At 46.2% G+C, this 22790-nt stretch overlaps 1 long non-coding RNA gene across 1 annotated transcript in view; it reads left to right on the plus strand.

Annotated features, from left to right (window-relative positions):
* Positions 1-22790, plus strand: part of LOC131261847 (uncharacterized) — a 43602-nt gene that overhangs the window by 10251 nt on the left and 10561 nt on the right. The window contains exon 2 of the long non-coding RNA XR_009178208.1: positions 16804-17909. This is a non-coding gene — a long non-coding RNA (uncharacterized LOC131261847). The remainder of the gene's footprint in view (positions 1-16803; positions 17910-22790) is intronic.

A 22790-nucleotide genomic window follows, 5' to 3' on the forward strand; every position in this document is an offset into this window, starting at 1 on the left:
CAAAAGCGAAGAGAGTACGGAATGGAACGAACGAACCGGAACGCAAAACACCCGAGACCCAAGATTAACCGGCAGACCCCGCGTTCCGAGTCGTAGGTGGAGAAAAGGGAGAAAATTGGATCGAACGCCCATCAGGTTGCATCGGGAGCAACCATCATAATCATCATCACCATCAATCCTGGACCGGGAACTCATTGCCGTCACGATCTCTGGTGGCGGTGGCGGGACTCTTAACGTCTCAATTAAGTCCATGTTTTATGCCCTCCACGGGTCCGGCTGCTAACCTTGGACCGTTTGGCGAAGCCCAAATGCCCGACCCCGGGGCTCATCAAGGCGAAGGGATCTGGTCCCTATCGGATGCAGCCGGGTTTGTTTTGTTGTGGACCACCGGGCTCGAGGGACCGCACATTTATCGCTTCGTAATGCGACGGAAAAGGGCAAAATCGACAAAAAGAAAACATCCTCCGAGTGGCACTCTCTAGAGACTCGCCAGAGGTCTGTGTCCATCATCGCCAGCTCTTGGCTCTTCTGGGACACCAAACCTTTTGGTCAACCCTACCGTGTCCTAAAACATTACTGTCGAGTCGTTCCTCCCTTTCGAAGAGTGTTGAGTGGCCTATCGCGACAAACCTATCTAGGGGTCTTTGGGAGCTCAGTGAGAAAGCGCTGGACCCTCCCCGGAATGGCGCGAAGTATGGGAGATGTTGACAGCGATATGTTTGCGGTTCGCTTGACAACTCGAGCGTTTGTCTCATATTTTGGTCAGCGATCAATGAAAGTCTTTTTCAATTCATGTTCCCGACCCGGGGATACCAAGGGAAATGCATATACTGGGAGGAACCGTAACAACGCTGTTGTTGTGTATTTGTTTGTCTAGCGTGGAGTAAAGAACCTGGCTGGGAAACTGGAGGTAGAGTTCATATCGAGCTATTTTGTCGTCCCGTGTCTGTAGAGTACCATGATCGATTGCCCGTGAAAGGTGCATTGGGAAGATTAAATACATTGTCAAATGTGCAGGAAGCGGTACCTTGTTTCTCTGTCACCAAAACGTACAGAGACTGGTGGGAAACAATTGCGAAGGATGGTTTTGAACGTTTCGTATTTTGTGTTCCCTTCACCTGCTTTCCATAAACACGCGGGGACCTTTTGGGGAAACATTTGGAAATGTGATCCCTGTGTACAGTAAATTACCAAACTTCATTTAGGGTCGGGTTTTTACTGCACCGTATGACATTTGCATCGGGCGCGCTGTCGAAAGTGAATCATGCACATGAGTTATCAGTAGGTCATGCATGCCTAATGCCTCATAAAGCGGGCGGGCGGCAGGGTGGTGGAAACACCCGCGGCCCAGGTTATGCAAATGTGGATGCAAACATAATTCAAAAACATCACAGCGCCACAGGGTTGCAACTGGGGGAATGGAAAGTGTGAAAATGGAATAAAAGTTTGCTCCTCGGGTGCGTTGTTCGGAGATTAAATCCGCGGACTGAAACAGGGACTCTCAACCGTTTCATCAACACTAATCTTTTTGAAATTAATTAAATAAGTTCTCTTATAAATTTGGTTATTATATTGACGGACTTTGATCAATGATCTAGGCTAAAAAGTTGTATAACCCTTTCATAAGCTATTCAAGGCTAAAATTGGCAATACAACCTAATATTTTGGCTATTCGTGGTGTAAAATAAGAGAATATCACCAAAAAAAATCTAGCAGTCTGTGTAGGTGTTTTATAATTTCATGGGAAATATTTTTCCCTATGAACTATAAAAGTAAATAAATGACGAGTATAGTTATGATATCGGAATTTCTTTTATTTGCTTTCCAATACAAATTACATATTAAAAATTCTAAAAACAAAGATCTTGCCCATTTCTATAAAAAAATAATAAATTCATCAAGTCTCATAAACTTTCCCAATGTTGTTGGTTGATCGCACGAATGGTTTGGTTTTGGAGCAATTAATTTTGATAGTTCTTTTTTGTTTATTCGTTCCGAAAGACATTTGCCGCCTTTGACATAATGCTTTCTTGGTTTAATGTTTCGTATCGTTTTGATAACAGTTGAACAAACAGTAACGAGTTCTGTACGGGAAAAATATTGCCCTCGGTCGTGAAAGGGATAAACAAATCACAGTTTCTTAACATAAGAACGAAGTTTATCTTGACATATTACGAGTTGCTAACATCGTACCACGATTGAGAAACACTGTCCCACGGGATGCAACTTCCAACGGTGCTGGGTGTGAAGGTCGCCCTTTTGTAATTAACAGCTACACCAAAGTTCAAAAGCGTAGTAGATTCAAATAACTTTCAGAATAAATTTCAGCTGCAGTACACCGGGAAAATAGGAGCTGCATGCCATCTTGAACTTCTGAGCGAGTGCACATGAATTTGAATCAAATTAAAGCGATCGATAGAATGCAGGTGAGACTTGCTAACGGAGTGGAATGACTGACGGGAGGACAATTTGCCCGTGTCACCTAACAGACAGCTTCGAAGTGTGACTTATCAGGAAGAAATACCAGCTACAAAGTGGAGATTCAGCTAACGGGAATGTGTACAATCTGTGTTCCGTCATTCGTTGCCGCTTTGCACAAATTTGCGTTCAACACTTAACGGGTAGACAATATTGCAACAATTGCGCCAGGCGCCGCAAATCGCACCACGTTCGTCTCAAGTGGACTCGACATGCGCCACCCTTTCGAAGGCTCTTGGAGTGCCGAGTGTTTACGGGCTGTTCGGAAGCTTGGCACGGGTTACAAGCTCACGATCGTGATGCAGCGAAAGGGAAACCTTGAGTGGAAGTGCAGCAAATGAAAACTGCACGCATCTCAAGCGATGTTGGCAGCGGCTCACACCTGATTAGGTTATGCAACCGAAGGAAACGGTTGCGGCATCGCGAAGGCAATCTGTTGCGCCCAAGAGAGAGAGGGTAGTTAGCTGCACGCTACGCCGTTAAGCTTCCCTATGCTTAGAAGTTGGTCTTTGAACGATGTACTACATGTAGAGTCGTTCGGCAAATGTTTGCAATTACGCCATACAAAACAAAGATGCTCGAGAAAAGTAATTTGAATTGAAAATAAAACATTTTTCTACCTTTCATCCTTGGCTGAGGACCGCCCGGGAAACTTTGCTTCGAAGGCCACGGTCAAGGTCATCGAGCAGAACTAACATCGACGAACGATCGCTCCCGAGGCACGACGCTTTTCTGCTCCTCAAGATCACTCTCTTCCTAATGCGCACCAAATCAGCATCCGCTTGCGCAATCTTCCCGCCATCGTTGGGCGTCCGTTCATCGCTCGAAACAGATCATTAGTGGATTCCTCCTTCTCGGCTTCATGCTGTGGTGCGATGATCAATTTGTCTGGTGAGTGGTTGAGTAAAAAAAAAGAAGCAAACCGAATCGAACGAAACCAAACCAGGTGCGGAACGAGCAACAGCTCTCGACCGGGTCAGGGTTTCAGTGGGCGGTGGCTCGGAGGAGGATAGAGGTCCGATGAATCATGCGGATTCGATGGTACTCTACGTACAACCGGTTGATGACCAGGTGCACAATAGGCTTGGTGTAGGATGAAATCCAAGAAATAAATTTAAGATTTTTGCAACGCAACCATAACGGTTTGAATCGAACATGTTCAAAAAGTTTTCTTAGTCATCTCTATTCCGCAAAATTGATTGTCAAACTGTAAAAATCCCCTGTTTAACCCCCTACATCTAACTGACGTAACCTGCGAAATTCATAATAAAAAGATCATTGAGAGGTATTATATGTGCATAGGAAATCCCAACTGTAAAATGGTGATAGATGCTTTCTCGTTGCTTGCGTAGGTCTACGGACAGTTTGGCAATCCTTTCGACCGGGAATTGTACACGCGTCGTCTGCTGCTGACGAAACATGACGAATGGTACCACTAGCAGCCATGTAGTAGTATGTTTGTGGCTGACCGGTTTGGTTTTCATGCACTATACGCATCGCAAGACCGGGTAAGATCTCTATGTGGATTGAGAAGTCTTTGGGACAAGGCAAGAACTTTAAAAGAAGATAAAAATAATTATTAAGAGAAGCAACATGGATAAAATGCTCTAAAGCATATTGAGATTACATTTTCACTTTAATATAAAACTTTATTTTACCAAACAGATACCTTCTTCTACAGAATACTCAAACAGTGGCCAACGAAGGTAATTTTGGTGAACCACACGAGTACATTCATACTCGCCACAACACTATCGGCACCTTGGCAGTGGAACAAACGCCCAAGCATGGCTATCTCCCCATGATATCCCCACCCAACCGTACCAGAAGATCGTACGATCGCTCACCTGATGTCATTCCGGCGATGAAACTCACCCCTACCAGTGGTTTTAACTTCGCCATGACGGTGTAGCCGCCTGGAAAAACCCCGCAGACACTCTGTCTGTTGTGTGCGCCAGCGCACACTACAAGAAAAACCCACGAAAAAAAGCACGCTCCGGTAAAGATGCGTGTTGTCGGATAGGATTGAAAGTTTTACAGTGGTCGTTTGGTCCGGATCATGCTCCAAAGCGGCCGAAACCGACGCCCAGTCAGTCGCGGGGGTTTGGAGCTCAAGATAACTGCCATGTCAAGGCGCTGGTCGAATGGCGAGCATAACGAGTGCAGCATGATTTGCATCGCATGCACGGGGTTGCATAAAAAAAGTGCCGCACGAGAGCAATCAACGATCAAGGTAATGACATTTAGCGGCGGCCGGACTTTCTACCAGAAGAAGCGAATTAAAAAATTAAAGCAAAACATACACGCGGGAACGTTAAAGGCGAGGTAATTGCCAGTTGACCGATGTCTTTTGGTGTTATTCCACGAAGTTATTCCAGGGTGAAATTGCTCGTAGAGTAATTAGGGGCAATACAATACTACCATGCTTTTCAATTAATTTTTCATTAAATTACTTCACTTGGAATATTAACAAGCTTGTTATAAGCTATGATATCCGCAATAACAAATTGTTGGTAATATTAAACATCAATATTATCGACTATTTTTGCTTTAGGATTTTAAAATAATTATATTGATGCAATATGGTATTACTCCTTTCCACCTTGAAGCTCTTAAAGTAGTTAAGAGTAATTTTTGTCAAGTATCAAAATCTAATAACCATTGAAGTTTTCCAGGTACAATTTAGAAAAATAATATTTTGTTTCATCCAATTCTGAATCGGAAATAAAATGTCTACGATTTTTCTATTTTACTACAAGATGTTCATGATTTTCGAATATTCAACCGTAAAAAAGGTATGCGCTTCATACATACTGTTTTACCCCTCTGACCCATAAGGTCTCTAGCGACCCTTACGAATTCGTCCGACCTGTAGTCGGTATTAGGCGATGGTGAAATTTCGTCACTGTTTATCATCGATCTTAAGCCGCCAACTTATTTCTCAACCGCGTCGACTTTCATCTTGTCTTATTAGGGACTTTTCACTCTAAAGAAGGAAATCGCTTCATCCGCCAGTATCGGCGGTGATTTGTATTCATTCCATCCGTGAAATCTTACCGTCATTCGTCGGGAAATTAAAGTCGACAAATGGGGCGATTACGGGCCGAGAAAAGAAAAAAAAGGGAACACTATTTCGGCTCAGCCGATTCGTGTGAGGGATTAAGATAAATCTTTGGCTCACTCCCACTTGCCCAGTTGTTTGTGGTGTGGCCCTGAGAAACGGTATCGTTTCCTGCCTTGTCATCCGAAGGCGATCGAAAGCGCGATGAAATCTCCCAAACCCCCACGAAGCCTAAACCGGAAGATGCAAATTTCGCCGTGCAACGAAAGCGTAGTCTCATCTCTAATTTATAGCCGCCTTCAGCGACGGATCAGCAAACGTCGCCACCGTTGATAATGGTTAGGTACTCTGGATGTTCAGTCAATTGGTGCTCACACCCGGTCGCGCTATGGTTGAGCGACCATGACCGAAGGGGCACGACTTCCAAGACGCTCGACGACGTCTCCCGTCGTCAACGTAATGCATCTTTTGCACTTCGGAGAAGCGGGAAAAAGAGGAATGGTACTGATGGTGATAAGTTTATGCCAACAAACCCCGACGTAAGGTCTGACGTGTCGAGAGCTACTGGGAAAAATAATATTCTGTGCAACATGTGGCCACTTACACACGAAAGCAGCCGAAACAACTTCCCTTCTAACGAGCCTTCGCTGTAACTTCTGTCGGCGATCCCAAAATGGCTTTGTTTTCCTCGGCGCATATTCGATACATATGGTCACAATCCAAACGTTCTCTGGACCAAGCATCGTCGTCGGGGGTAAACTCTTGGAAAGGCATCGGCTAGCAATCTCCGGTTCGGGTTATCGGAACGGTTTCTTCTCCGATTTCTCCGACAAACGGATGCTTGGCTGGTTTATTGCTGGTCCCCGAAGGGAAACCCACCCCATCCGGATATTGGTCACAGCGTGTGTTTGTGTGTGCGGACTTCTTTGGAACATGCCGGTGCTCGGTGGCCTTCACACTTATCGTTCGAAGAGGAAGCAAGGCCGAAAACTATCCCAGTCCGAGGCATATTTATCCAAAATAGAAAAAGGGACGGCGGGGTTGGGATGATTATTGTAGTCATTCGAGCTCGGTCCGGGTCCGGTAGCCTACAACGATTGAACCGATTCTTGGAAGCACTTCCCTGTCATGCACACAACGTGTGGAGATGCATCCGCTCGGTCGTGGAGCGGCGGCTTCCAGTTGGGTCGACTCCGACTGGAATACATTATCGAACGGGTTCGGAGTCGGATTAAAACATGAAACGGGAACACCGCGGGACCGATCGGGCTGGCCGATCTAAACTGACCGTTAGAAGCGGCTACGGTTTCCATTGCACATGCGCTTCAGTTGTGAAACACGGCCAGTCCAAGCCGACGACCCGTAAAATCGAGTGATAACCTTACTTGACTTCTAACGACGACTAGAAAAAGAGAAGAAGAGCGAGAAAGCGATCGCTTGTTGTGTCAATCGAATTCTTCCAGATTCCAGATTTAGTCGATTGGTGTGATTTAGGGTGATTAAAATTAGTCACCCGGTCGGATTGGATTATAAGTTTTTCCCCCGATGCCCTTTCGACACATTCTTTTCTTTCGGGTCAGTGGCATTCCGCTACTTGACGTTTCCCCTTCGAAGCATGGAAAACTTGAAGCTATCACCAGAGAAATTCCACCGCAACCGAAAACCACAACCTCCACCCCCCCGGGTTTATCACGAACGAGTCAACGGAGTGCTGTTATCGTTATTCCTAGCACTCAACACAGCCGATTTGTCTTCCCTTCCAATGAACGAGTTTTTCAAGTTTTCCACTCGATGCATGACCGCGCCGGGGATGCATTTAATTAACTAAGGGACTGAAGGAAAATGGGGAGGAGAAAAAGAGGAAGACCAGCAGAAACTATCAAAACAAATCATTCTCGCACGAATGGCGCTCACGGAGCTCGTATGGGAAAATTATGTAGATCTTCCTTTGACTGGCGATGCTGATTATGCAGCCAATATAGCATGGCAATCGGTTTTTTGGGTTGTTAATATGTTTTCCCGATAAACATTTCAACGGTTTAGATGGTTTTTATTTTGGAGAAACCTAAATTAGAAGCTTAATGAAATTGTATAAGTAGGGAAATCTTTAGACGAAATAGAAAAAAAGGTAGGCAGTACAAGATTTGGGGAATATATAAGGATAATAAAAATAAGTTGAATATTGTATTGCTATCTTTTGAACAAAATGTATGAAACAGAAACTTTAAACACCAATTTTACCAAAATAATATTCTGCAAGAGTTGCCCAACAGGGCAAAAGTTTTAAAATTCAATTATAATGCAAAAATGGGAAAGCGTTCCATGGGAAACTTTAAGTAGCTTCTATTGCGCTAACAATTAGATTAAGCTTGAAACAGAGCTCATTGTCAAGCACGCCGTTTCCGCTAATGGAGAGAAGGTTTCGGTCGGTCGGACGACGATGCAGTCCAACATCCGGCGCGCGTTTTGTCTCGAGAAGTTTACTCACCACCGTTCGGGTTGGTGGAAAAAGGGGACACTGGTATGGTGCGGGTGGCGTTCAAAATGTTTTCCCCGAGTGGTTGTGATGCTGCGAGGAGCCTCGTGCTGCACATGCCCGGAGACAGCGACACGGAATCCCCATTTAGATCGAAACCGCCCCGGTGGTTAATGGTGGGAAAATGGCTGACCGGATTCCATTACCGAGCGCTGGCGGCGTTGCGGTCGCGGTTCACCCAAACGGAACCACTTCGCCACCCCGAGAGGGGGTGGTGCCTTTTCCCCCGTGCGTGCCCGTTGGGTGTGTAAGATCTTGTTGAATCGGTTCAAGCACAAGACGCCGGGCTGCTCGATGATGCGTGCTTGAGAAAATGTGCGTCTCCATTTTCCTCGGCTTGGATGGGAGGTGGAGAATGGGTGATCGACAAGGAGGGTTTCCTCAGCCCTCTGTGAAGCGAGGGTTGGACTGTTACCACCCCATTGACATGCGATCTTGTCACCCGGCGGAGTTCCGACCGTTGGCTCATCGGGGAACCGTTCTAATTACTCGCGCCGGTGTACAAAACGCCACGATTGTGTTTTGCTAATTGGTCGTCAATGCTGTTGCCAGCGAGAGGGTTGGTGGTTGGTGGTCAACACGTGCCAATCTGAGGTTGCCCCAAGGGAACAACAAGTCGAAAGAATTTGCCTTTCCGGGCGCGCTCGAAATCATCGCCTCGAGGGATCTGGTTGCGTCACATCGAGATTTTGAAGTGTCCCAAAGGGTTGCGTCTTGGGTCGCTCCATTTAAATAAAGTCACCAAATAAATTCTTCGGCGTTGGTCATCTTGCGACATCTTCAACCAAGTGCGAACCAGTGGACACTTGAAGTTCTTTGTCTTGGGACCTCAAAAACGGAAAGTGTATGACGTTCGATGGTTCCTAACGATTGTGGAAAAACTTGATGAGCCAAATAAATTAAAGACAAAGAGCGCAACTCAAATGCATACGGAAGGCGGAAAGCAAAATAAGTGCAACAAAAAATTAAACGCATCGGTTGGCGAATGGCAAGCAATTTTCCAAAACATTGCCAGCTCATAAAAGCCGGACCGGAATCCGGGCCGGGGCCCGACATCGGACCATTTTTGGCCTCGTTTCGGGGAGGCCCCGGATTGGGTTCCACCCGCCCGACTGTCTGCCAACGTTCGATCCGCTCGCCTCCACGAGCGCCCGCGGTCAAAGCCCCCGCACACGGCGGGCCCAGATCGCGGTTGCCTGGAAAGTGATGACATTACGAAGAAATCGACATGAAGTGCAAAAAGGAAAACCAAACATGAAACGAAAATTTTTCAACCGGTTGCCCATTTTTGGCGTCGATTTGTCTCTCTTTTTTTTCCTTCCAAGCTGTCGACGTTTGCTTGGATCACTTCGAGCGGTTGTTTTATTTCCAGTTTCTCGCATCACGCGATTTGGTTTGGTGGGTTTTTGGTGGCGTCGGAGCAAGGGGTGGAAGGCTTGATTGGATAGAGCTATAGCTGGGCTGATTGCATTGTTTAATAAGAGTTATTGCCGATTGCATTTTCCAATTACTGGTGCAGATAGGGCGAACCGGAATGATTGAAAGCAGCTGATTATTTAAACATGTCTTTTGTTTATATCACTGTGAAAATAAGAAACAGAAATGAAGGGCTTTTGCTGTTATTGTGTGCATACTAGTGATGAGTCTTACGCTTCTTTGCACGGATCGACCCGGAATCGAGTCCGTCCCTAGAAGAATCAATTCCGGCGAACCAACAGGTCGAACTCGCATATGGGCAGCTGCACCCACTGGTCGACCCGATGTCGTTGGAATCGGGAATACGACCCGAACCGCTCCGGATCGCTAACGGATCGCTCCGACCCCATAGGTTCGGATCGACCCGCTCATCACTAGTGCGTACCTGTAAAATGTATTTTAAAATTTTCTAACTATTTTTTCACTCCATAATCATCCGCATATTAACACAGTTTGTCATCAGTTATCTCCCGTGACTCACTAACCTAGTAATCAACGACTGCGGCTCTGCTGGTGGCGATATCAATTTGCAACACTCCTATCGCTCCACCAGCGACCCTCTGCAGCTTCCAGCATGCGACGCACTGATAGCCTGTGGCCGACAAAGGCAAACCCATCGGAAAAAGGTCGATCGGAGCGAAACGCAGAAATCGGAACAGTACCGACCCTTTGATCCCGCCCTGCTGGTGATGGTGATCCGGCGCATGGCGTGATGAAGGCATGAGGGTGCAGGCTCCGGTGGAGTTTGCCGTAAATAATTGCTCCCAATTAAGGGCATGCAGTTCCAGTGCAGGCCATATCACTTCCTCGCCGCGCTGAATGTTCCGGATGTGTCCGGGCAACAATAGAATCATTTGATGTCATCGGCGTCGTGGTCGGTGCGTCGTTCTGGTGCGTGTTGTTATTTCGCTTCGTTTGTGTCTTAAAAAGCTTCCCTTTATTGGCGAACCCGATCACGCCTGATCGGCCAACGGTTGTGGCGGGTGGAGGGCTTAATCAAATTGTCACGATTGTTTGTCGAGCGACCTTCCAGCGATGGGGCTTCCGACGCGTCGATCCACGCGAACCCACACCCCGACGATCGTGGTTCGTTCGAAGTTTGGCGCAAATTTCCGGCCGCTCCGTTTTCGGAAGTGATTATCGCGTTGTGTCGTGCGTGATGTCGCGCTTTATGTCGTGCTCGTGGCGGTAAACTTAGAGTTTTCGGGGGCTTGCTGGGGGTGCCTTTTCGATGCGGAATTTGCGGGATTCGCTCTATTGGGTGTAAAGTTTAGTCTAAACCATTTTCTCTAACTACGACTAGTGTTTCATTTGACCAAACGTCTTCGGAAAAGGTATGGTTTGATCGGCAAAAACTAAACAGTAAGAATAGCGCTGTTTCACATGTTCCCGCGAACCGAGTTCCACACCTTTGGACGCAATTAGATGGTGATAAAAGTGAGCGAGGTAAATGTTGCACATCGCCTTGTAACCGGACGCTGTGAACCAGTTTCGCGATGCTGTAAGCACTTAGTGTCTTCACTGGACGCAGGGGTTACGATCGTTAAGAAAACATGTCAAAAAATGACCGAGCCTCCCGAAGAATGTGTCATCGAAATTCTTCTTTTTGTTAAACTGATAAGGATTCGAAAAATATTCTTTATTCATTCCATTTGGAGCGTGCAAAGTGGGGCAGGTTCGAACGAATGATCTTACGCTCGTCATACAAAAATGAAGATCTCGTGCTGCAAGAGCGCGTCATCTGGTGATGTCAACGTGTGGCGAATCTCTTAAACCGGGTAGATCAATCATTGAGGTCGAATGCTGGGGCGTATGATAACGAAGAATGCAAATTTTTACTTTACAGCATCGGAAATTCGCCTTATTTGTCCTTCCATTTCGAGGTTTTCGTATGCGCATCTAGAATGATTGTGTCGGGGAGTGCAGTTGCACTCGTCGTTGGTGACTGCTAATCAAATTCTCAACGGTCAATACTGGGTAACAAAGTCCCAGGAAGAGCTGATCAGCATAGGAAGCAGGCAGAATGAAACATACTAGTACGTCAGTGAATTTGTTTAGCTCTTGAGATTCGCCCGTGGCAAATTGTCGCCATTCATATTGACAGTCAATTCTACCGATTGGACCGCCTCTCTTCGTTTTATCTTGCTCCTCCATTGTGCATTTCCATAATCTGCGCGAATCGAATTGGCCGCTTTTATTTACCCTGATCTCCATCTGAAGCCAAGAGTCAAGAGCGTCCAAGATCCTCCAAGCGAAGGTTTCACTGGCAGCGCGTAGTTCAAGGCAACAGCACATGTGTCGTTCCCGACATAGTTCCCGAACTGGTCTTTTCGGTCCGGTACAAGGATATCATCTCGTTGCCGTGAGCGCGACGTACTGCGCTTCAAGGTTCTGCGATCTGTCATTTATTTCCCGTTTCGCCCGGAGCTCTGTCCGCCCAAGTGCAGCAAAGTCGGAGCTGCGGAGGCGTTCCGCAATACTGTGGTAACGCCGGGACTCCACGTCCTTCCAACCAACAGTCCCCCAACGGTGAAGGTGAGGGCGAGACTCAATTTATTTGTCTCGAGCTCGCGCGCTAGCGAACCTCAGATCGGACAAGTATTATTAAACAATTTCAGCTGTCAGCGGCAATCCTCGGTCGTCCCGGAGAGCAGAGCGTACTTTCGCGGTTTCGTTTCGGTATCGGGTTGTCACTTTGCATACTTATGGCCAGTGCCTCCGCGTTTTGGCGGCCACCACTGCAACCGTGCTGCAGTTGGTAGTGTGCGGGCTGACAATGTCTGGATAAGTGGACGTATATCCCGGTGGGACGAAAACAAATTCCGGAGTAAATATCATGCCTTAGAAGCTTGGTTTATACCGAACGTGACCTCAATTGAGTGCAATATGCTTGTTTTGCTCGATCTCTTTCGTGTTACGAAAACCTTCTTGAGTGGTTCTTATCGTGTGGAAATCGCCTTACAGTGATAAGAAAAGGCAAGAAAAATGCAATGACGTTCTGTTTCTACAAACGATCAAATAAAAAAGGGATATTGCTTTAGAAATGGCTATGATTTCTAAAAGAAGAATAAAGTATATTCGATTTTTTTCGGCAAATCTTAATATCTTCAAAAAATAAAGCGGTATTTGTTTCATTTTCGGGCTGTGTTATAAAAAAACAAGATATTTTTTTATTGATTTTTGTTGTACTGTAGCAGAAATCATCATCTACTTCGCCTTTCCGATGTATCGTCTTTGTGGACCCTGTCTGTCCCTTTGCCATCGTCTGCCAAACAACGGCAGCCATTATCAGTGATACAGCGATTATGTAAACATTTGCCCGCTAGAATAACGGAGCCAGGGGGGTTGTTCGAACTTTGGGCACAGCGCACCCCTCAGTCTGCTTGTATGGTGTATGATATGGGAGTTCGTGTCACCGCATTCTCTAGGTGTTGTCTGTCGATCGATACGGCGAAGGGTACGGGCTGTTTGCTGTTTGCTGCCTGATAACACGTAACACGGGGAGAAAACAGGCAGAGGTTTGGCGTTTGTCAAACGGTCAGCTCGTGTGTACACTCAACGCTTCGTATGAGGCAACAAGTCGCTGAAGTCATTTTAAGTCAAGAAACGGTCCCGATGATGACACTTTGTAAACTTCCGGGCCGGCAAGATACAATGGCTTGGTTTACAGAAAAAAAAGAACCGTCGATCACATGACATGGGCGCTCGGAAAATTTGGCCATGCCAGGCAGCAGATCGCGTCACCGTCACGCGAGAATATTTCGCAAATAGTTCAATCAAACAATCAAAGATAATCAGAGCTAATCTGGGCGGGAAGTTGACGAAACATGACGAATGTGAAATGTCAGAGCAGTCTCTTATGACGATCAGACATTTCGCAAGTTCTTAGCAGCGAAGTTCTGAGGTGCTGTTGGGGTTATATGTCGCTATCGTATCAGCTGTTTGCGTTTGAGGTTCATTTGGACTACTTCTTCCTTGTCGTGTTGTGGCTCTCAAGAATTTCGCGATACGACGAAGGTAATAGATTTAATGTAATCAAAATATGACCAAAAGCAGAAGCCCAAATTGATTAACCTCAGACTCCCCAGCGTTATCTAGCCAATTAGTAACCTCTCGGTTAGACATCCGCTATCTCGCAAGCAGCAGATAAGATAGATCCGGTGTATTACTAATCGTTTGCGCTTTCAAAGTCAATTTACTAATTTAATTCTTCTTTGGATCTTCTCTTCCACAGATCTAGACGCGGTGGTGCACGGTAGCGGTGGCATGATAATCGGAGGATCATAACATACCGCATCGCGATCCGTTGGCGTACCTCTTCGTTTTCCGTGCGCGATCTTCACAATGTTCCCAACCACCGCGCGCATACTCCCGCATTGTGCTAATGCACAAATCGTGCAGAACACGACGGAGGAGGATTAGTACCGGTGAAAAGCGAGTGTGAGAGAGCTAAACCCACCACCGACGACCGATTGTAATTAAAATGTTAAGGAGATATTTGCGCACGCGGTAGCTCGGGTGGCTCGGGTCAGCTTAGACACAGATCTTAAACCCCGTGAAGATGATCTCGGGATCAGAGGGGGTGGTGGCTGGGGTGTGTGAAATACAACACACAGACACTTACCGGGTGACGGTTGGACGCGGTGCCACGTTCATATCTTATCCGCTATCTCGCATGATATCCCGAAAATCCGCGGTTCTGTGGTTAAATTTTCGACGTGCACCTTAGACCTATGAGGGGTGGGCTAAAATACTAGGGAGTGGGGTGAGCTGTTTTTTTTCCCTGTGTTGGTACAAACGTCCCGAAAATTCTAATAAGAAAAATCGTGCCGCTATCGCACCCGCCGGTCGCCAACAAGCGATAACGAACCCGTCGAACGCACACCAGACTGTCTAACGTTTTGGGACGCTCGGTTGCGTCTCTCCTCGTGCATTGGACCGTGCGATTTCGATTTCCACCGATTCGGACGCGGCCAGACCGAGGCGTTGATTGAACGTCATTGTTTCGCGCAGCTGACATCGGAGAAATTACGCGATATTTCCCCGTATCTCGCCATTATTGGTACATCTTAACCCTTGAATGTGGCATCGAAAAGCTGTCGACGCTATACAAGAGTGTCTAGTAAACCAAATTCTCAAATAAGCCAGCATTTTTAATTTAAAATTTTTGAACTATTAGTGAGTAAATTCTACGGATTAAATCAGTTGTAAAATATCAATAAAATATGAACATGGTTTGATACAACTTTAGGAGCTGAATATGTTGCCTTTAAGAGGGAACATGTCATTTGACAATAAATAGTCGCCTCTTTAGAAAGATTTTTTTAAATCCTATGAAATAAGGCGTTAAAGAAAACGGTATTAGTTCGCCTTAGGTGACGATTAACGTAATTGAGTAGAAAGTAAATTAATTTAGGATGCGCACATAAATAAGAAATGTTTAATTAAAACCAAAGCACTTCTACACTGATTAGAACGCACAGTTCTTCCACTATCCTCTGAGTTACGAGCAGGCCAAAGGACCGCACACAACTTTATCAGCAGCAAAACCCCAAGTGCCACGGTTGCTTTGACACCGGCGTTTCAACAGCGACCTTCTTCGCCCGCCGAGTGCTTCCAGGAAACCTCTCGAACAAGCGCGTGTGGAGTAAGCCGGCTACACGTGAACGCGAGAGGAGGCTCCACCGGTTGGGGGCTTTTCGTCGGACCGACCGTCGGTGTCGTAATGAGGCGCGCACATGGGGCAGGCGAGCTCGAAATTTAACCATCAACCAGCGCCACCAACACCCAGCCAGCCGGGTGTAAAACAATCAGCGCGCGAGGCTTAACGCGAGGCGGGTCCCCGCGTGGCGCTAAGCGTACTTACGTAGTGTGCGTTTCGTTTCACTCACCCCTCGCGAGGGATGGAAAAGAACGAAATGAATGAAGCAAAAAAAAAGTGTAAAAAAAAGCATACCCTGGGTGGAAAAGACCCCCACCCAGGGGGACGGGGTAGCTGAGGAGGGGGTGGAAGGGTCCGTGTGTGTGTGTGTGTTTAATCGCATCGCATCATACTGTCGTATCGTTGATGGCAGAGGTTTCGAAGGATGGGGTCGCGGAAATTGTGGACGGGGAACGGGTGGGGGGAAACACGCGGGCCCCGATTGTACCCGGGTTAAACGGCACAGTGAACCGTTCGGGCTCGCTAGTGTAGTTTCGACGATTGGCGCAACGCGACGCGCGTGACGTACTCCATACGCGCTTTCGAACGCATTGCGCTTTTCGAATTCTAAAAACATATTTTTCTTTTTCCTTAAACTTCGAACGTGGTGTTCCCCACGTGCGCGAGCACCAGTTTCCGGCCGACCGGAAAAGTTCGCCACCGCTCGACGACATTTCGATCCTTCCTTCGACACGATATCCTTCCGGTTGTTGTTCCGGCAGGAGCTTGGTCCGGGGTTGTAAGCAAGTGGCGCTTGGCAGTAAAGTCATGTAAGATCCGTTCGTGATCTAAGGGTGGAAGGTTGTGTGTGTGTGTAAGAGAGAGATCGGAGGGTGGATCGGGAGGCAGCCACCTTGAGCGCCTGTCAGCGTGGTTTATGGCGCGTGTCCGCGTGGGCGCAAATGTGTGTGTGTGTGTGTTTATTTTTTCTCAAATCTTGTCGGTGTCGAGTTGTAAAGTTTGTCCGCCAAACAAACTTTCCGGGAGAATTGTGAACGCTTTTTTATTACTTCCAAACCCTTACGTCGGACCATTCGTCGCGAGCTTCGACCTCGTTTAACGTTATCAAGCGCATGTTCCACCGGGAGTGATAAACATGTTTACTTTCCGTTACATTTTCCGACTGGAAAGATGTCATGTTTTTTTCCCCCTATGTTTCATTTAACGCTATCTTCTATCACCGTAGTTCGCTGTGAATGCAAGCTCCGTCAAAATGGTTCAATTATAAGGATACACACAAAAAAAAAACAACCGTTTCAAATTGCATCATCCGATCTTTTTCATTCTATCGTTTTCATTTTTCTACATTAATTTAATCGGCACGGTTGTGGTTTAAGGAACAAAAACACGCTGTTTTCGGGAACCGTTCCGTTTTGGCTCGTAACGCGTACCGTTTTTCCCCGGTAATTGGGGAGGAATTTTCCTCGGGGTCGTACTGTACTTCGTCGTTTTGTTTTGTTTTGTTGTTGTCTTTTTTTTTTGTTCACCACTTTTCGCCATTTTATTTCAACTTATATCTTACCTCTCTTACCCTATGTGCACCGCGTACAGATATACTGCAGTGGTAGATTTCCGAAGCCGGCGTGCAACCGGTACGGTGGAAGGAGTGTTGAAGTGCAAAAGGAAAGAAAACTCGAAGAAAAATAAAATAATTCCCAACCCGGCAATCAGAGGAAAACGAACGAGCAGTGAACGAAACAAAACAAAGCAAAAAGAAGAAACGCATCAAATCGAAACCAACGTAAAAAAAAGGAAGAGAATTGTAGAAAATTGCTGGTGGAAAGTGAACGAAAATAGGCGCTTCGACGAAAAGAGAAGAAAACACAGCGTGCGGCTCAAAGTAGGCCACCGTGGAAGTGACGTTGCAGCTGAAACGGCAACGGGTACGAAAACGAAAAAAAAAAACGAGCAGTGTTGCAGCACACAGTAGACTGCGGCGCGCTGGCACGAGTGGAAAGAAAGTGATCAAGAAATCAATCTTTTGCGATTACACAATCCCCTGCAGACGTGGAACATCGTACACGAAACTGCATCGAGACGTGGTGAGAAAGTGCAGCACGGTGAAACCATTGATCGATCCGCTGTTGAGGAGTGATTGAGTGCAGCCCAAGTGTCTCGCGAAACGCGCCTAACGAGGGTTCGACACGTCGGGAAAATTGTCGGAAAATGTACTTCCCACCGATTGGGCCGAATACGACCGCGATCGTTTCCAGCTGCAAGAATTTTCCCTGCTGACATGAGTAACGCTCGTTTGGCTCCTACGACGAACACCTTCACCCCAGTGTACGGCCGTGTTTTTCGTGTCCCGTTTCGACCGTGAACAGTGAGAGTGATTTTTCCCTTCCTCTGGACTTCATCACCTTCTTCGCCATCCCGGTGTCTCCATTTCACTTTCATCGGTGGCCTTCATCTTCGTCGTAGTGCATCAGCGGCAGAAGAAAGAAAAACACCTTAGAGACAGTGTTGGGGCTGACTGTCACACAGTGAGGGAATTTTGTGAGGGAAAAAAGTGGCGTAAGATACGCGACTTTACCGCTTGCTCTGTTTTAGAACATCGAAGAATCCGAAGATCGTCTGGGTGAAGGAGGATAAAAGTAATTTCTTTTGATCCTGCTCGATACCGTCCTGCAAAGAAGCTCACGAATCTGTTCTGCAAGGTGAGTTGTACCAAAGTTGGGTTTCCTGAATTTTAGGATTTAATTTAAAAATGATCGACAATTTTTGCTTCTCCATCGACAATATTAGCTTAATTTGAGATATTCCCGCAGTCAGCTTAGATATATAGTCCCTGTATACAGTTTGAAGTCTCTACCCTTCTAAGACTAAGAGAATATTGAATTCAATCATCTACCTAACCCTTTATCCTAAGTCTACGAGATTGTGACAAAGGTTACAACGTTGATTGTTTAAAAAGATGATCTTCTGTTTAATTAAATCGTTTAAAACTACAAGAATTTAAGCTGACTAACCTATAAGGGACTATGTCTATACCGGATATGTTACGATGTATCTGTGTCTAGACGCCAAAAATGTGGAAACAAATTACAGAATTCTGTCCAACATAGATTGATTGCATCGCTCGGTAACAGGCCCTTGCATCCTGCTCCCACAGAATCATTGCAATTTTTTAAATACTGTTAATGCTGGTCCAGTCAAATACATTATCGGCCAACTCACCGCACGCCGCCATTGCCCCATGGCACTGATAGCTTCTTATCAACAATCAATTAGCCCGCTGTACGCTTGAGCATGTTTTTCAATTGAAGAACCAGTGTCTGCTTTCTTCACCCGCTTGGTATCTTTTGCCGGTCGCTAGAATCGTCGGTGGGCGTCCCGGGCACAATCGATCGGACACGCCTAGTAAGTCATCTGACCTGGGGGGTTGGAAAGCGGCAGCGACGGTAGGTGTCTGGTCGCATCTTCAATAAAACCATCCATCAAATCCACAATCAATCCGTCGTCGGCGTGACGTGTTCGGTTCGAACAGTTCGCTCCCGTGCCGCAACCACCCTTGGGATTGCGGCGTTGTCTTACTCTTTTTCGTTTGAGCACCCCATTAGCACATTGCGCACACTTTGCCGCACCAAGCGCCCTATGGGTGACCCAACGCTCGCGGCGTACACGTGCACTTGTCTAATCTTCCAATCAGAGCCGCAACGTTGAATGCGGTATTACTGGAAGCTTCATGCTAGGTGGCTATACTGGACGCTAGCTAGAGTAGCAGAATGAGTTCTGCAAGCAATTCCGAACGTCACTGCGAAACTCGAATCTCTTGGGAAACAGGGAAACCCATCGTCGATGAGAAGCGGTTTTGTTGAGGTTAATCGATTTCCATTACGTGCGTCCAAATGACACATTGATAAACGGAGATGACGTTATTGTTTTCCTGTGAGTCATGCTGGTTAATGCGTTCACTTTGTGGACTTTTGCTCAAAAAGACCCCCCCCGTTCATCGTTCGCGCCGAACCTTGCACCAAGAATGTCCGGTGACGTGTACCATTTCCTTGTAAACATGACTTTGGACGCTGATTACTTTGTCTAGGAAGACAACTGTATCGCTTTGTAGATAGAAAGCTTTCATCGTCCTGTTTCTGTGAGTCTACTTAAGGCAACATTTTCTGTTGACAAAGCATGGATCAAACTGCATTTAATAATTAAGTACACGAGACGAACTAGGAACAAAAGGCGACCGATCTTAATTGAAAGTCCAGGGATAAGATCCAGGCACACCACTTCAAGAGTGGATTAGCACGGCAAGCTATATAGTAATCCCCCCGCTCTCGAGATGAACCGTCAAGAGTTCCAACCGTAAAGGTTATTCGATGGCAAAACAAATTTCCGTTGTTTTGATTGCGTCAACAACTTCTTGGGAACTTTTTGCTTTATTGGAAGCTTAAATAAATAAAAACCTAGGAAGCGATCGATGAGAAATTTTGACCAGCGTTCAAGGCCATCCAGAGTGGATGATTGTAAGCGTAAACTTCTACTACTCAGCATCCTACCAGCGGTAACCTGAAAAGCGATCAAAGCTACCGAAAGCCTTTCGATCTGTTTCGGGACCGCCTGAGAGGGGATGTCTCCGGTACGGCGATTTCGTGTCGTGAATTGAGTCTTGACCTCCGGTAGCAATGGCCTTCCGTGTGGGTTCGCGTTGGTGGAGCGTGGAAAAGGTGTTTGCGTAATGGGCGTTGCATGATTCAAAGCCATGGTCCATCACGACGGATGGAGTTGGTAAGCTTGGTGGCGCAGGTTATGACCCTTTTACCATGCAATACCACCGGCTATGGAAATCCGTACTGGTGGGTCGTACATCGACACCGCACCTTGAGCTTGGTGCCTGGGAATGGGTAGAAATGCATCCATAACTTTACATCGACCTTAGCGCTGTGCTTTATGGAGAAGATGCTAATACAAGGTACTACAGGCACCTGGGCTTACTCGCTGATGATCTTGGGTGCTTTTGGGGTAGGGTCCAAATGAGATACAATGTTGCACCCGAAGGGTGTCAGGTTTTGTTGCCTATGGTGTCGAGGTCAGTGGGGCTTCTTTTGATCGTTGAAACATGATATTACCATGTAGTGTGATTACAGAGAGAGGCAATAGACGTGTGGGATTTCAAACAATAAATCATACTGTGCAAAAGAATGCCTAACTGGTAGCTTTGTATCTCTTAGATTAAAAGACATCGAAACACCTAGGTAGGTCTAGTATTCTCAATAAGAGGAGGATAAGGAGGGTATTCATTGAAATCAGCTGTACAATCGACGCGCTAACCGGACCATCCATCTATCTATATATCCCAACCGTTTTCCGACGTGGTTGATGTGACCAGAAACTGGTAGAACAGGCATCGCAAAAACAGTTGCGTCCAATCATCGTAGGCCCTAGTAGTAGCGGCAAGGGTCAGCTTAGTAATTAGCAACATTTTATGGCTATGATGAGTTTTTCAACGCTCGCAATGGAAGCTTGCAGGATAAGGAAGAGGGAAAAAATAGTCCCACAACTTGTGGTGTGACGTGTATGTAAGTAACGCTGAGTGTTGGGGAGATGAGTGATGAACAACACGATTCGTAGTGGCCAAGCTCCGGTCGACGAGATCGACGAACGATCAACGACCTTGATAAAATATACGCTACATGATGGCGTACGGTGTGTCTCATTTTTGGTCATTGCATTGAGAGGAGCTTATCGGATCTCGGCAGGCTGATGGTCAATGGCACCGAGTAGGGCGAGCCTGGCAAACACCACGATGGACCGTGTGTGTGACCATGTACGCTTGGGAGGGAAAAAATGTTGTCGCATTCGCATTTCCTGGGAAAGTATGTTTGCTACTGATGAAAGTTACCGATTAATCACGAGAGCCTACAAATGGTTGGGAATGGCTGGCAGTTGAATTGTCAACTGGAGTTTCGTTCAGATTTCTAGAAAGCGTGCCACAGTGTGAAAATGTTAGTTGTTGGTTGGGGTTTTCAAAAGAAAGTCATAGCTAAATCAGAATCTACTCTGCCGACTCTTAAAAGACACGATATTATTTAGAGACTATGCCGCGATCAAGATTTCCTCTTCTGGTTCGTATTGTAAGAGTTCTTATCGTAAAATGGTGAAGTCAAAATTCTCAGTACACTGCAGCATATAGTGATTACGGTTCGCTTCCTTCCATTCATACTCGGCTCTTAATTCTTCGCACTCTAGAGACATCGAGCCCGTCGATGCTCTGAAATGTAAATTATCAGACACACACTTTGCATACTCATGAGGGACTTCCGTTGCCGTCGTCGGAACCGCAACCGAGCACTTTAGATTTAACCGCAAGTTCCTATGGTTGGCAGGCTGCAGGCAAACGATCACACATTGTTTCTCGATGTGAACCCGGGTTGATGGTTGAGAATAGAACCGTTTTAACCACTGAAATAGAAGAACTTTAGCTGCTAAATGATATGGGAAATTGAAGCAATAAAAAAGTGCTTCTTCGTGTTCTTTGTTGATGACTAAAATTACAATATTTGTGCTGAGTTTTGTGCGCATAGTTTGAAAAGTTGTAAGCAGTTTGACGTTCGTCACAAATACAAACTATGAATATCGCCTTTTCCAAGGAATCGTTCACTACAGCATTATTGAAGCTATTATTTTATTGAAGCTATTAATTAGCTCTATGATTCAACTGCAATAAATTTAATCGTTAACATTTTAAATATAAGGGATCGGAACGGTTCATTTTTATTTTCGTAGTTGTTTTCCACTTTAGAAATCCTCTTGTTGTTCCAGTAAAATCATCGAGTACTATCTCCCATGATCAATTGTTTATGACAACCTCATCATTAACTTGATAGTTGACACATTCTTACGTAAAGAATCACAGCTTGCAATCTCAGGGATCCGATGGTATCACCACTTTGAGGACGTAATACTTGAGATTTGACAAACCAAAACAAACATCCTTTTCCTACACGGTCGCGACGATGTTATGAGCTGACGTGTCTAGTCGGCGCCTTAAGCTTTCTTGGTCTAGCCGCGTGCTTCCGTCTTTGCCTACCTGTTGGGAATTACGAAGTTAAACGTGACCGGCGGGTAGGCAATCATAATTTGTAATATACCTGGTTGTTAATATTATGCAGGCATGCACTATACTTTGCACCACTTTACAGCATGCTACCGGCTTGTAGCGATCGGCATCGTGGCCTTTTTTTCACCCGCAAGGACTCTGCAGTCGACGTCGTCTCAGAGTGAATGAAAACGAAATCGAAGTAAAGACACACACCGGCCAAGCCGGGCCTTCTTTTCCCCCATCCTCGCTAATCGTGCCGCTTTAGGAGGGTCCCTCCCCAATGAAAGAGATTTGCGGCAACATAATCATTCCATTATGCTTTGTTTTCATTCATGCGCGCGTTACATTGCTGATCGGCACGCCACAGCCTCGTATTGCAGCAGCACCCGCTCGCGGACGGCTGCACTTAAGTGGTGCTACATACTCTTCTCCGGTGCTCCGGTTATGCTTAGAGGCGTGTTTGTTTGTTTTCCAGTTGTTGCAGTGTGGCAGC

This window comes from Anopheles coustani, chromosome 2 (assembly GCF_943734705.1).
Source record: "Anopheles coustani chromosome 2, idAnoCousDA_361_x.2, whole genome shotgun sequence".
NCBI classification, from domain to species: Eukaryota; Metazoa; Arthropoda; class Insecta; order Diptera; family Culicidae; genus Anopheles; species Anopheles coustani.